Here is a 13,758-nt window from a genome sequence, read left to right as displayed (position 1 = left end):
ATCTAACAGGAAAATGTTTAACAACTACAATATCTATAAGAAAAATTAACTTTGCACCAGGAAAAATGTTAATATCTATACATTGTTCCATCATTCAAATATAGAAATACGCGTAACTTTGACCTTCATATTTTTATAGAAGTATCAGAGTTATACTCATTTCTATATTTTAACAAATCTTAAACTAAATTATAATTATTCGTGCTACCATCAAATGGTACAGTAGAATTGCTCTTTTTCACCTTTCTAAACAGAACTAAGAAGACTGCTACTTCATCAGTGTGAAGGCCAAACTATATCGCGTAACATTTAAAACACGTTAAATATCTTAAGCGCATTGTTTGCAATCAATTGGTTAAACAATAACCACTTCTATTATTAATTTAAGATGAAATTTTAATATTCTGATTAGAAAATAATTGCGATTTTTTGTATGCAACATTGCTGAATTTCTTCGATTTGATGAAGCAATTCTATATTTAATAACGTTACGAATTAACAAGAAAAATGAATGGTAAGTAAAATACATTATCGAGTAACGTATAGAATCGAATTTATTCAATAAAAATATTATTATTTTAAAAATAATAATAATTTTTTTTTGTGTGTCGGATGACAGGTCATGTCCTAAATTGCATACGAAACGTGACTCCTAACTAACCATTGGCGATATGCAAGGTATGGCTAATTGATCAGGGTCATGCACATCATTATAAAAAACCACGCAGCTACAGTGGATATATTATATAGAAGAGTTGTTATTGTCGTTGGCCCTCTCCGAAATGATTCTTTTTTTTTTATTTTAAACTATTATTAATACATTCGTCCGATCGAAACCTTATTAAATATCTGGGTCTCGAAGAATTTCCTTTGCTTTTCTTGTATTCTAATTTTAGAATTGCGTCTTTAATTATTTTTTTAAAATTTAAAATGATAAGCTCCCTCTTCTCCTTCTCCTTATTAATTTATGTTAACAATTCAAATATATTTAGCGATCTAAATGGCTGGTAAGAACCGTTTCAATTTTTAAAAAAACGTTCTAAAGTTTTCAGAATTTTGGGTACATAATCCGGTATTTTTCCTCAAATCCTCCATGTTTTTTTTTTGTTTTTAAATTTGTTTTTAAACTGTCAAATTCACAAACTAGCGAATTTTCTTGACTTTTTTTTTACACTAAAAAGAAGTGTTTGTTTAACATTATCCCAGTTAAAAAAGGGGGCAATATTCTAATTAAACGAAATTCTTACTTCCAAAGCTGTTGTCAATACTTTATGAATAATTCGACAGCTTTTTACTGGTAAGCGAATGCAGTTGTTTCGAGATTTGTTGNAACTACTCAAAATACTAGGCTAAAGAAAGGCCCCCTTTCCTTTCTTTGCATAGGAAAGGAGGTGAGACGATAAGAAAAAGGAGAAAAGGTAGAAAATTCGTGTGATTCTATTTTTAAAAATGACGTCAGGATAGAGACACCATTTTTAAAATTAACAAAAGAGATATTGTTGATCCGCAAAGAATATATATATTTTTTTCCACAATTATGAAATTGCTTTTTGAAAATTAAAACAGGTAAATTAGGACAGGACCCAAATTTTCTAACGTTTTTACACAAAAATTTTTATGCAGCGATAATTCGACCTATTTAAATAACACTTCCTTTTATCGTCACGTGTTTTCAAGTTTAACAACCCAAAATTTACAAATATCGAAACGATCGTCGATTATCTTTAGTTAAACCACGCGAAATTTTAATTATCTTTAAAGGAAGTATAAAATAGTGTCTTTCTTAAATTTTGGTAAAATTCTAACTCCATTTTCGTCGTTATTCGTCTAACAAGCGAATATTTGACTTTTAATTAAGTTTTTTAAAACATTTTTAGGAGCTCATATCCCCGAACGGAATCCAGGTTTTGATATTGTGAGGATGAAGGAATGCGGTTGTTTGCTCGACTAGACTTTTTCAAAAAATAAGTGATTTACATAAAGTGGAGATGCAACATTTCGATTTTCTGCAGCTTGGCTGAATATCAACACTTTTCCCTTTAAAGGTATCAATTTTCTGCTTCTTTAAATCCATAGAATGTATCTCCACTCCGATAAAATTTTATTTCTTATGAACTTCAATATTTTTGTTTACTGTGGTTAAAGCAGAGGATAGAGGGAGAACTTTTTATTGTATCCCAAACGATTCACCTATGTAAAGGTTATTAAACTTGATTTTATATCTCTCCGAAAAGCATATTCCTTTTGAAACACTCCGGAGGAGGCACTTGAAGGAAGAAGAACGTTATGATATCCTAACAATCCGTCTGAAGGAAGTTAAACAGCCATTACAATCCGACCAAACTGACTTCTAACTAATTTTTTGAAAAAAAAAGAGCATAAATTATACCTTATCTTCTCTAAAAATTTTCAAACTTCCTACAATATGCAATTGTCCTGAATGCAGATATACAAAACATTCCCTGTAGTATTTACGAAGGAAAATTCTATTGATTTTATATATATATATATAAATATAAAGTCGTAACTGTGTAAATACGTAACGTTTTATCCATAAATAAGATACTCACCAAGCAAATCGCCAGATGATGATCCGAATTTATTTAACAATTTTATGCAATGGATTGTGAAAAGATTTATCGTTAAACTATTTTAAAATTCTGCATTAAAAATATGTTTAAACAGTAACAAAAAGAAAAAAAAAATGCGGTTACGCAAGGAAAGAATCCGCTTAAAATCATATTTTTATGTATACTTTTAGAATCTTCTATTAGGAAGAGGCATTTATTATTATTATTTTTTTTTTAAATTCACATTTCTAAGCTATTATTCTTAATTGGTTGGCTTAAGGACACGAAAATATATTTATTTAATGTTACGAATCATTCATATGCAGTTATGTATAAACAAACTTTATAAGGTTCGATCTCGCTAATGTCCTCATTACGTCAGCATTAGCACTGTAACGATACCTTTAGCATGAATCACTAATGCCACAATTAAATTATTAATATACAAAAGAGATGTTGTAATATACGAATTGTTAATACGTCACGTGACAGCCCCACCGACGTAACAGTAGAATTAGAATGCAGTGTCGAGGAGGAAACGTTTCAAAGGCATTTTAATTTTCTTCCGCGCTCATTTTAATATGTTTTAATAAGAGCATACAAAGAATAAATATATTTGTTAACTATTTGTAGGGATTATACACGACCTATTTATATATATATATATATATATAAGAATATATATTTTCCTCAGTCAACGGATATAATGAAAATCTACCATTATACCACATAAATTTTGTTAGCATTGAGGAAGATGCACGGAAATTGTCTCATGGCCTGTTGCTCTTCTATGACATTTCCGTGTACAGATTCTGTCATGTGCACACCGTGCTTTAACACATCTAAATAGCCATTCTGGCCCGGAATATAGTCTCTCGTACTCGATATTTCCTTCCTATATACAGTATATATTTATTAAATCATCAAAAAATAATTATTTAATTCGGTTTCTTAAAATTCAATTTACATTTCTTTTTGTTAGAAGTGATTTAAAAAAAAAACAACTTTTTATTCTCTTTCTCTTAATTACAAAAATTCACGTAAAGCGATGATTATTCGTAATTGTTTTTTACAGCTAATTTACGCTCTTTAATTAAATTAAAATTAAATAATTAATGCAATATTTTTTTATTAATTAATTTTTTTAAAAAAAATTCGAATATATTTATTTATTTTCTAGATATACAAATTTGTTTAATAAACAAATAAGTTAAAAGTAATTAAAAATTTTAATCACAAAACTTAATTTTTGTTATTAAAATTTTTTTTAAATTCATTTTTTCTGTGTTAATATTACTTTTTATTTTTATTATTAATTAAAATTTAAAAAATTATTTAACATTTTTGCGTGGAAGAATAATTTATATATTTTATTTATTTTTATTTTTTTTTAAATGATTAAACAAAGGACCCAATTGGTAGATTGTGTGCTTAAACTCCTCGCAACTTGTTATCCTGCATAATGATATATTATTTTACATTCCTGTTTATTTTTAAAATAAATAAATTAACTTGTATAAAAGCTTTATAAATATAACATATTTTAATATTAATTAGTTAAATAGTGAAAAATAAATGAAAGTTTCGTTTATACTTCCTTATTCTAATGTAATCAAAACACGTATCTCGACCGTGAAGATAAATAAGAAATTACACTTTAACGCGGATTTATTTACTTATAAAATAAAACAAGGCGATCGTCATCATCATAAAACGAAAGAAAAATATAAATTTCAAATTTTGTTTTTATATTTTTTTAAGTAAATGAATATAATTTCGGTGTAATTTATTACTAAAATGTGTGAGTGATGATATCGGATTTTATGCGCTTCGTTTAAGATTTAAATAAAAAACAAAGGAAATTTTATCTTCTTCATCATCATTATTATCATTATAAAAGGAAGATATTTAAGTTTATATAATTTTATCCTTAAAGTAAGCAGCGTTAAAATAATCCATTAATAGTGTGAGCTAACAAATTAGATTTAAGAACAGTTTTATAAAGTAATTCGTCTTTTTTTATGTATTAAAAAATTAATTATAACTATTTAAAAATGGAAAATAAAATAAATAGATCGTATTTAAAATTATTACCTATTAATTAGCCATATAATCGCGCCTAGTTTATAATAATAAAATCACTGAATGAACCAGAGTGGCGGAGTTAAGTACCCTATTACATACCTGTTTCGACGTATAAATATTTAAAAAAAATGATGATGATAGCATCATCATCATCTAGTTTTATTATTTTATAAACATCTAAAAACTCGTTTATCATAAATCAGCAATTTTCGTATATTTTATACGGCATTTTTTCCGATAAATATTTAAATATGGCTTACATTTGTTTCGTTTTATGATGAGATGATTCGTGATTTATGTCGTTATGCGATGATGAAAATGTTATCATCATCGTCATCATCATTATAAAAATAGCAATTATAAGTGTATTTTTTATATTTTATCCGAAAAAAAACCGAATAATTGATTTATATCAATAAAATCGAGGATGATCAATCACGGTGATTATCGTTGGGATGAATTTTAGGAGTTCTATTGTACGCGTGTTTGCGGGTCTCATAACGTCGAGTCCGAGTGAAGAGAGCTGAAAATTAGAGCGACAAAACTTGCTCGAGATAGTAAAGAGTACATTAAGGGTGTAGTCGGTATATTAAGGTTAGTAATAACAGGATGTTGAATGGAGAAGAGAGTACGGGATTGCTGGAATTACCTCGTAAGAACAGTCGTAAAAGTTTTGGCAAGAAGAGAGAACTGATGTCGCCTTCTCTTTATAATAAGCTGGCAAACCAATATATGCGGAAATGGTAACCGAAAAATCGATTTAGAAAAAAGTAAAAATCGTTCTTAATAAGGCTGATTTATGAAGTAATAGGTCAAGGCTGACGTTGTGCAAATAGAAAAATAATAATAAGTTTTATAAAAGTTTTTCTAATTGGTTGTAAATCGTATTTATTTTTCGTTAGATTTCCTGTAAAATAGTGAATATTTCTAGTTTTATTCGCCTTATTGTTAAAGCTTGAAAAATAAAGAAGAAGAAGAAGAAAAAAAATATGTTAACATAAATGTAAATAGGGATATTTATGTTTTGAAATATTCCTAGAAGACTGCAATTTATTCTCGACTTGTTTAATGGAGAACGATCTACACATTTCATGCTGTTACAAGGCTATCGTTGTTGAATGATATTTTCACAGCTGGTAAATGCTGGAGATTCGATAGGTCGGTTTAAAAAGTAACGCATCCCAGTTTATTCTCGTCTCCTGCTTTTACTTGTTGTCATCTGGTACTTCCTTGTTTAAGCTTTATTTCCTTGTCGCTATTTTCGGGTATTCGTTTTGTAATGATGTTTTTCTTGTAAGATGATTAAAAATAATAATAATAATCCACTTGCTTCATCCCATATTCGCCTTTTGCAACAAAATTATTTATTAAATATTATGTTGCAATGTGGTTCACTCTAGGGCGTTAACATTGAAATTTTACGTGTCGTTGCAACACTGTTACAGCTTTAAAAAAATCGTAGGTTCATCCGGAACCACCGAGGATTTTTAGCTATGCAAAGATAAATATATGCTTATTTGTTTTGTGATTAATATAGATCTCGGCCCTCCTACATTTAAACGACAGGAAGAATTCTGCAATCCTTTCTACATACTAGTGTAACTGTTCGAAAGAAAGATTTGTCAAAGTATAAATAATTTATTAAATGTTTATGCATATATTTTTTTAAAATATAAATAAATAAATGTTCGGCTTGTTTGTTTGTTACTTTATTAATGAAGATATCAACTCTGTTATAAATAATTAACTTAAGAATTTTGTAGATACCTCCCAGCCGGTTTGATTCTAACTACAGTCAGTTCAGCAGTAGGGGTTTTGGGTTATTAATAACAGGTTTACCAGATGTCTTATTAAAATTAACTCTAATCAAGGATAATATTTCGTTAAAATAGTTTATAAATTATGCTATTATTAACTAATCCTACGCTATTCGAGTCATATAATACGAACTTTTAAATCAAATAAGTTTTAATGGTAATGTGTTTATGTTTTAAGCGTTAAAAAAATAATTTAATTTTACAGATATTTTAACAAGTATCAGCTGGGTGATATTGTTACTTGTCTTTCAAGCTCTACAAATAACCTCTCTTGTAATTCTACTCTGCAGAAAAGTCAATTCTTGATCGTATTTATTTATATAAACGCCATTAGTTAGATGATAAAGAATCGGGGAGATATTAAACAGAAACCGTTTCGTTGTTGCGGAGGTGTGTTTATAACATCTCCGATCACCTTTGTTTACCTCATCTGAGGTGATTTACAATGTGTTTGTTCGAAGCAAGAGTTATTTGGAATATTTCCAATCGCGATTCACGTCCTTGCTCATTAATCCATAGCAACTTATAACATTATAACTGCCCCGGACCTATTCTATACCCCTTCTCAAGGACGGAATCGTATATTAATTTCATATTATCCGGACTATATTATAAAATTTTATTATCGTTTATCATCTTAATGATAATTCGTGACGTCACTGGCTCGACGTGATCTGCAAATTTGAATGATTCGGCTTGATAAACGTTCTCCTTCGGTCTGGTTATGCTAATTGGCAGGAGGTGTGCCGACAGTTGCCTAATGATAATTTTATTAAGGATGATAGACTGCCTGATAATTCTCGTTTATGATGTTCTGCTTCTAATATACAGTTTAATATGACATTCGATGAGTTACTGCAAATTAAAATAGATTTTAAATAATTCTCTCGTTTTACGCCATTTTTCATCTTCGTGATTATAATGAATCTTACGATAGAGCAGCGTTAAATGGGGGAGAAAAAAAACGCTAATTTTCGGGAATACGAGTGCTTGTTTACGATTGTTATACCTGATAAGTAAAGAAAATAAATGATAACGAAATTATTTATTTATTATATAAGTGGATAATAACAGAAATTAAGCCGTTATAATCGTGCCTACTTGTTACGTGAGATAATTTTTCTTCTCTTTGACAACTGTTAAATTAAGAATTAAATGTCATTTAACTGCTGAAAAATTAAAAACGTTCGAATGTAAACTCGTTTCTTCATAATAAAAATTTTATTTTCCGGATATAAACACATTGGCTGCATTTTATCCTAATAAAAATTTAAGCGTTTCAATAAACAACAAGTTAATTTTTAATGTACAAATTTTTAAAAAATTATACGTGAATTTTTTATTTAATAAAATTAAAAATATTTACAAATTTTTACAGAAGGAAAATAAATCTAAAATATATACAGTATTTAATAATTTACAGGAAGAGATCGGAGAAAAAAATAATCAATTATAAACCGTGTCAAGCTTGCTTAGCTTTAATTTTTCCTTATTGCTAGGCGTGTACGCGTACACACACACGCAAATTTTTTAGGTTATTAAGTAATAACCCTCTTGAGTATCAAATACAAGATGGTAATCTGGTCGAAATTGCCAGCGAAACATTTTAGTAATTTAGAAAACATTAACCGAACTACACATATCAATAAAGCAATTTTCGACTCTTTGACAAGTGATTGCTGCACTTGCAGACCTTGTAATTCAAACTAGTCACATNCAAATTTTTTAGGTTATTAAGTAATAACCCTCTTGAGTATCAAATACAAGATGGTAATCTGGTCGAAATTGCCAGCGAAACATTTTAGTAATTTAGAAAACATTAACCGAACTACACATATCAATAAAGCAATTTTCGACTCTTTGACAAGTGATTGCTGTACTTGCAGACCTTGTAATTCAAACTAGTCACATTCTAACAATTTTTGAGGACAAATGGAAAAAAGTAAAATTGCTGTTGTTACTCTCGACATGCGGGAATGGACAGCTGCATTGGATCTAGCGCCTTGTGGACCTTCTTTCTTCACGCATCATCGAATTTTGGAAAGCATTCTGAAACTAACCGCTTTTCTTTACTCTTTTCCCCCCCTCTTCTGGCGTCGCTTAATGTAAAAACTACACATAGAAATCTTATAAAAGACGTAATTTACCTGATTTATTTTATATATAAGCTAGAATGCCAATCAAAGTGAAGTTTTTCCTTCGGGGTTTATTGGTTTTTATGGCTTTTTACTCGTCGAACAATTGCCTACTTCTTCTTCTTTTTTTTTTTTTTTAATATTAAAAAATATTCGTTAATATTCATAGCTTTATCTTCGATATGTTGATAAGGAGAAAGGCCGAAGTTTAAGTAATTTTAAAAATTTATTTATTAATTTTAAATTTAAGTTATGAATGTTGTCAAGTAAAATACGCAAAAAAAAGGAGATAAAATGGATTTTTAATTGTTAAATCTTGAAATAATATTACAAAATTAAATTATTTTGTATCGAGAAAGAGAAGGCGATAAGCATTTATCTGATAATGGAAATTATTCAGTTACTAATAAATAAGCTGTTATCCCTTATAATATGCCGTAATGTCATAAAAAAACGGTAAGATAATTTCAAACAGACAATAATTATTACGTCACAATCGCATAACAGTTTTATAGCGCATTCTTTCGGTATAAATTTTTAAAATTGAAAGCTTCACGTTTATTACGTCACAATTTTTATTTATATTTCACAGAACAGTTTGAATTAAAAATAAAAATAAGAAATAAATACGTCAGAGATGTGTCGAGTTTATTTTCGACTATTAGAGGAAAAATTTTTTAAAAAAATCGATATATTTACAATAGTCAAAAATATACATTTTTATATATTAAAAATTTACATTTAAATAAATAAACTGTGTATAGATTTAAGTATATTTTTTATTATTATTTTTCTTTTTTTTTTTTACTCTTGGATATTGACTCGTAAAAAGCAAAATAAATTTCGACTCGATTAAAGCAAAGTGAATAGATTTGAATAATATTCTTCCAGGCGCATTAAAAACAAGTGATGCGATCAATTTGGAAAAAAGATACTCTCATTTCCCAGACGAATCCGCTATTTGCCTTATAACATGCAAATGGAGCGATATGCCTTGAACACTATCAAATATTTCTTTTATTTCTCGCTTAAAGAGGAATTTAATATTTCTCTGATATTTTTATTCCATACACTTTTACGTATAAACGAGGATTACTTCTAATTCGCCTTACTTTCAAATTAACTTATCAATTATTTCTCTATTTTTAAACATGATTCATGCTTAAAAATAACAATATTAATCACAACATTTGTCAAAGTATAAATAATTTATTAAATGTTTATGCATATATTTTTTTAAAATATAAATAAATAAATGTTCGGCTTGTTTGTTTGTTACTTTATTAATGAAGATATCAACTCTGTTATAAATAATTAACTTAAGAATTTTGTAGATACCTCCCAGCCGGTTTGATTCTAACTACAGTCAGTTCAGCAGTAGGGGTTTTGGGTTATTAATAACAGGTTTACCAGATGTCTTATTAAAATTAACTCTAATCAAGGATAATATTTCGTTAAAATAGTTTATAAATTATGCTATTATTAACTAATCCTACGCTATTCGAGTCATATAATACGAACTTTTAAATCAAATAAGTTTTAATGGTAATGTGTTTATGTTTTAAGCGTTAAAAAAATAATTTAATTTTACAGATATTTTAACAAGTATCAGCTGGGTGATATTGTTACTTGTCTTTCAAGCTCTACAAATAACCTCTCTTGTAATTCTACTCTGCAGAANATGTTTGCAACTCAAACGATGAATTAGTTATTTTCATTTAATTCAATTCATGATTCGAAAATTTTAATTCATATCTTAATAAGTTTGAATTGTAACTATAATTATTAATTAATAAGTGTTGAATTATTACAATTGTTTACATTTTATTGTCATTAAACCGACGTAAAATTCTTAATTATCATTAATTTGAACGCTTATCGTAAATTAATTTTAATTATTGAATATATTGAATTTTAATTATTTTAATTATTGCATATAATTATTGTTTGATTAAATATAATTTTCTTTTTAAAATATTTTAGTTTAATTAAAAATTCTGAATTTAAATTTAAATTGAATGTTATATATAGGTCTACAGTTTAAGAAAATAATACATTATTTTAAAAGAATTTTCTTGGTTTAAACTTTGATTTAAACCCGTTATTTATCTACGTAAAGTAAAAAATGCGATAATAAATCAATATAAGTTTTATTTTATTAAACTGTTTTGTTACTTAATTAATCAAATCTCTGATATTTTTGTAGATTTGTGTAAAAGCATCTGCAAAGATTCTTTCTGGAAAATAACAGACCTTCCGAGAAAAGAAGTAAAATTAAAAAATAATAAATAAAAAAAAAATAGGTAGAAGTAACTTTTCATTTAAAAGGATTCATACATAGCTAACGCTTGAGACTTAATAGGAAGTGAAAGTGTCTAAAATAAAGGAACAAAATGTCATTGATTTGTTTCTTCCTCCTTCCCTCTCTCTCTCTCTCTTTCTCTCTTATGTTTTAGCAAGAAATACATTTTAATCTCGATTATATTTTTATTCGAAGAATATGGAAAAATCTTTCTAAAGAAGTAATCTGTTTAAGTAAATGCTTATATAGAGACTTATTTGTGTGCATGACTCCCTCCTCCTCCTCCTCCTTCTTCTATTCCTCCTTTTTTCTAACAGCTGAAAGCATTCTTTTCATAAAGTGTAGTTATCTTGTGATGGATGATTAGCATTTGATGCTTGACTTGCGGATTTTGACACGTTAACCTTAGATATATCCGGGATATTAGGTCATTGTTTAATCTTGTTGGTAATGCAGGAAATGACGTTTGTGCAAATTAACGGATGCTCAATCACTTAAGTTAAAAAATAATAATTCAAGTATTTATATTAAAATAACTAAACGAAAAAAATTAATTTCAAAATTCAATAATTTTTTTTTCTTGCCTTTTTTAAGTGAAATTTTTACTTATTTATTTGTTAAATCGTGAGGCTGAGTCGTTATAAAGAGGTTAAGTTTAATTGAGAACTTTATGTAATAGAAAATGTGCCAGGAAATTTCAAAACACGAATAAATGACATTTTCAGAAATCTTTTATATGATGGAAAGTTAAAGTTGTAATCTTGCAAAATAAATAAATAAAAAATTATTATTTAAGTTCTCGAACAATATTCTTTTAATGGCCATCTTTTGAAAACTTGAAAAGAGATCTTATATGATGAAAAGATTCGTAAACACTAGTAGATCGTAAAATAACGTTTTAAAAGTGCTTTAAGATCTAAAAATATTATAAATTTTAGACATTCTCTTAGCAAATATCGATAATTGCACGCTCAATACAATAAAATATTCAAAGATTTCATTATAAATTCTGTAAGAAAAAAAGAAAAAAGAAAAAAGAAAAAAGAAAAAAAGAATTAAAATTATTCCGCTAAATTTTTTAAAAAACATTTATAGTCTCTAATTATCTGTTTCTGTATTTAACACAATGGGGCCAATAACCAGGGTGGCCCTATTAATGATATCTTCTGTGTAATATAAATCTATCGCTTGCCTCTTATCTGATCCGAAGTGCATTAAGACATTATTTAATTGCCGCTTTATCTTAAAACAAATCTTTGTCACTTTAATGTCGGAATCAAATTTATACGCGAAAAATTATCAAGTAGCTTTTATGGAATGACGAAACGACAGTAAAATAACATTTATATAACGTTTAATTTCGACCATAATTGGAAGTCGTGTTTCCGAAATCCTTGAGTGAATAATAATCCTTGAGTCGAGGTTTTTCAATTAAGAACAACGATGCCATTAATGAGGTTTTTTTAGAGCGAGAAATATTTTTACATATTTTATTTTTAATTCTAAATAATTGACATACTTTAATACAATAAAATTTAATTATGTATATATATATTTAATTTTAAAATGTTAGATTTTTTTTAAAATAAATAATGAAGAATGTTTGAAAAATATTAATTTCAAAGCTATGTCAACAGTTTTGTTTCACTTTATAGCTTTAAAGGAGTGGTCGAACTTTATCAGGGGTGTGCCATCATGTCAACTTGGTATCAAAGTGCCACTTGTAAAATTACATCGTAAAAACTGTAAAAAATAAAAATAATAATAATAATGGAATGTGAAAGGATTACACAATTGAACATTTTTATTATTTTTAAGGTGCGCCTCTTCTCTTTTCCCTCCTCTCTTTTATTTAATTCAGATAACTGCATAAAAAGAGATTTTTAAAAAATGTTGTTTTCCTAACATTCAATGACTGCAATTTGCAAGTTGCTTTGGCTGCTTTTAAGTTTTATACCTTTTAAAGTAATAAAAATAATAAAAATGGTAATAACATGTTTACGTGGATTTTTTTTAAGAATGAGTTAATCATGTGTGGAAGGTATTTTACTGTAAGCAAGAATGAAAGTAAATATTTAATTAAAGAAAACAAAGTCTTTAATGTATAAGCTAAACCCATTATATTCTTTTAAGTTAACAGAATCAACATTCTCATAGTTCCAAGGTTAACGAGATAAGAGAGAATGACAGAAGAGTAAAAAAATGCCATTTCTACTTGTTCACCTTATCAATTCACCAGGTGAGGCACAACATTTTAAAGGACAGCACACGAGAAATGCATGGCAGCAGCGGGAGATACGAACATTTTTAAAATGCTCTAAAGATTTTTCATTTTTCAAAATCGAATGTTATTATAATTGAAGGGATTTTCTTTCGGATGATTCCAAAGAGCGGATCTTTTTATTGTTGTTGTAATGGAATATGCAACGTGTCTGCAGGCATCGAGCCAATTAATTATAGATTTTTGTTTGAAAAAATCTCCGGTAGAAGTTATCACCTTTCATCCTAGCGGCAGTGTCATCTATTTAGTTCTAATTCCACATTACCAGTCCCTTTGGACTATTCGCACGCAACTCACTAGCCACAGATTACTTGTGTAATAAAAGGCTATAAAGATAAGGTTAAGATTACTTCCACTCCTATCATTAACAAAGTATTGGACTTAGTATAAGCAAAACTACTTAACACAAATTTATTTACCGGAATATGTGTGGCTTCCAATTTTTTGTTTTATTTTATTTTATTTGATTTTATTTTTTTTGTTTAATGTTTCGAGGAAGCCTAAAAATTATCGCGAATCTCTAAAACCCATCTAATTTTCTTTGTACCAATCAAATCGTATATAATAA

At 27.7% G+C, this 13,758-nt stretch overlaps 1 long non-coding RNA gene across 1 annotated transcript; it reads left to right on the top strand.

The window, feature by feature from the left end:
- Positions 1-412: 412 nt before the first annotated feature.
- LOC111625133 lies at positions 413-2,039 on the top strand. Its single transcript, XR_002756688.1, has 3 exons — positions 413-514; positions 620-678; positions 1,878-2,039. It is a non-coding gene; the product is annotated as an uncharacterized LOC111625133 (long non-coding RNA).
- The last annotated feature ends 11,719 nt before the right edge of the window (positions 2,040-13,758 follow it).

The sequence above is a fragment of the Centruroides sculpturatus genome, unplaced genomic scaffold, assembly GCF_000671375.1.
Source record: "Centruroides sculpturatus isolate CEXI.00-Female unplaced genomic scaffold, Cexi_2.0 scaffold384, whole genome shotgun sequence".
Classification (NCBI taxonomy): Eukaryota; Metazoa; Arthropoda; class Arachnida; order Scorpiones; family Buthidae; genus Centruroides; species Centruroides sculpturatus.
The sequence above is the reverse complement of the archived record's forward strand: the minus strand, read 5'-3'. Positions and strand labels throughout refer to the sequence as shown.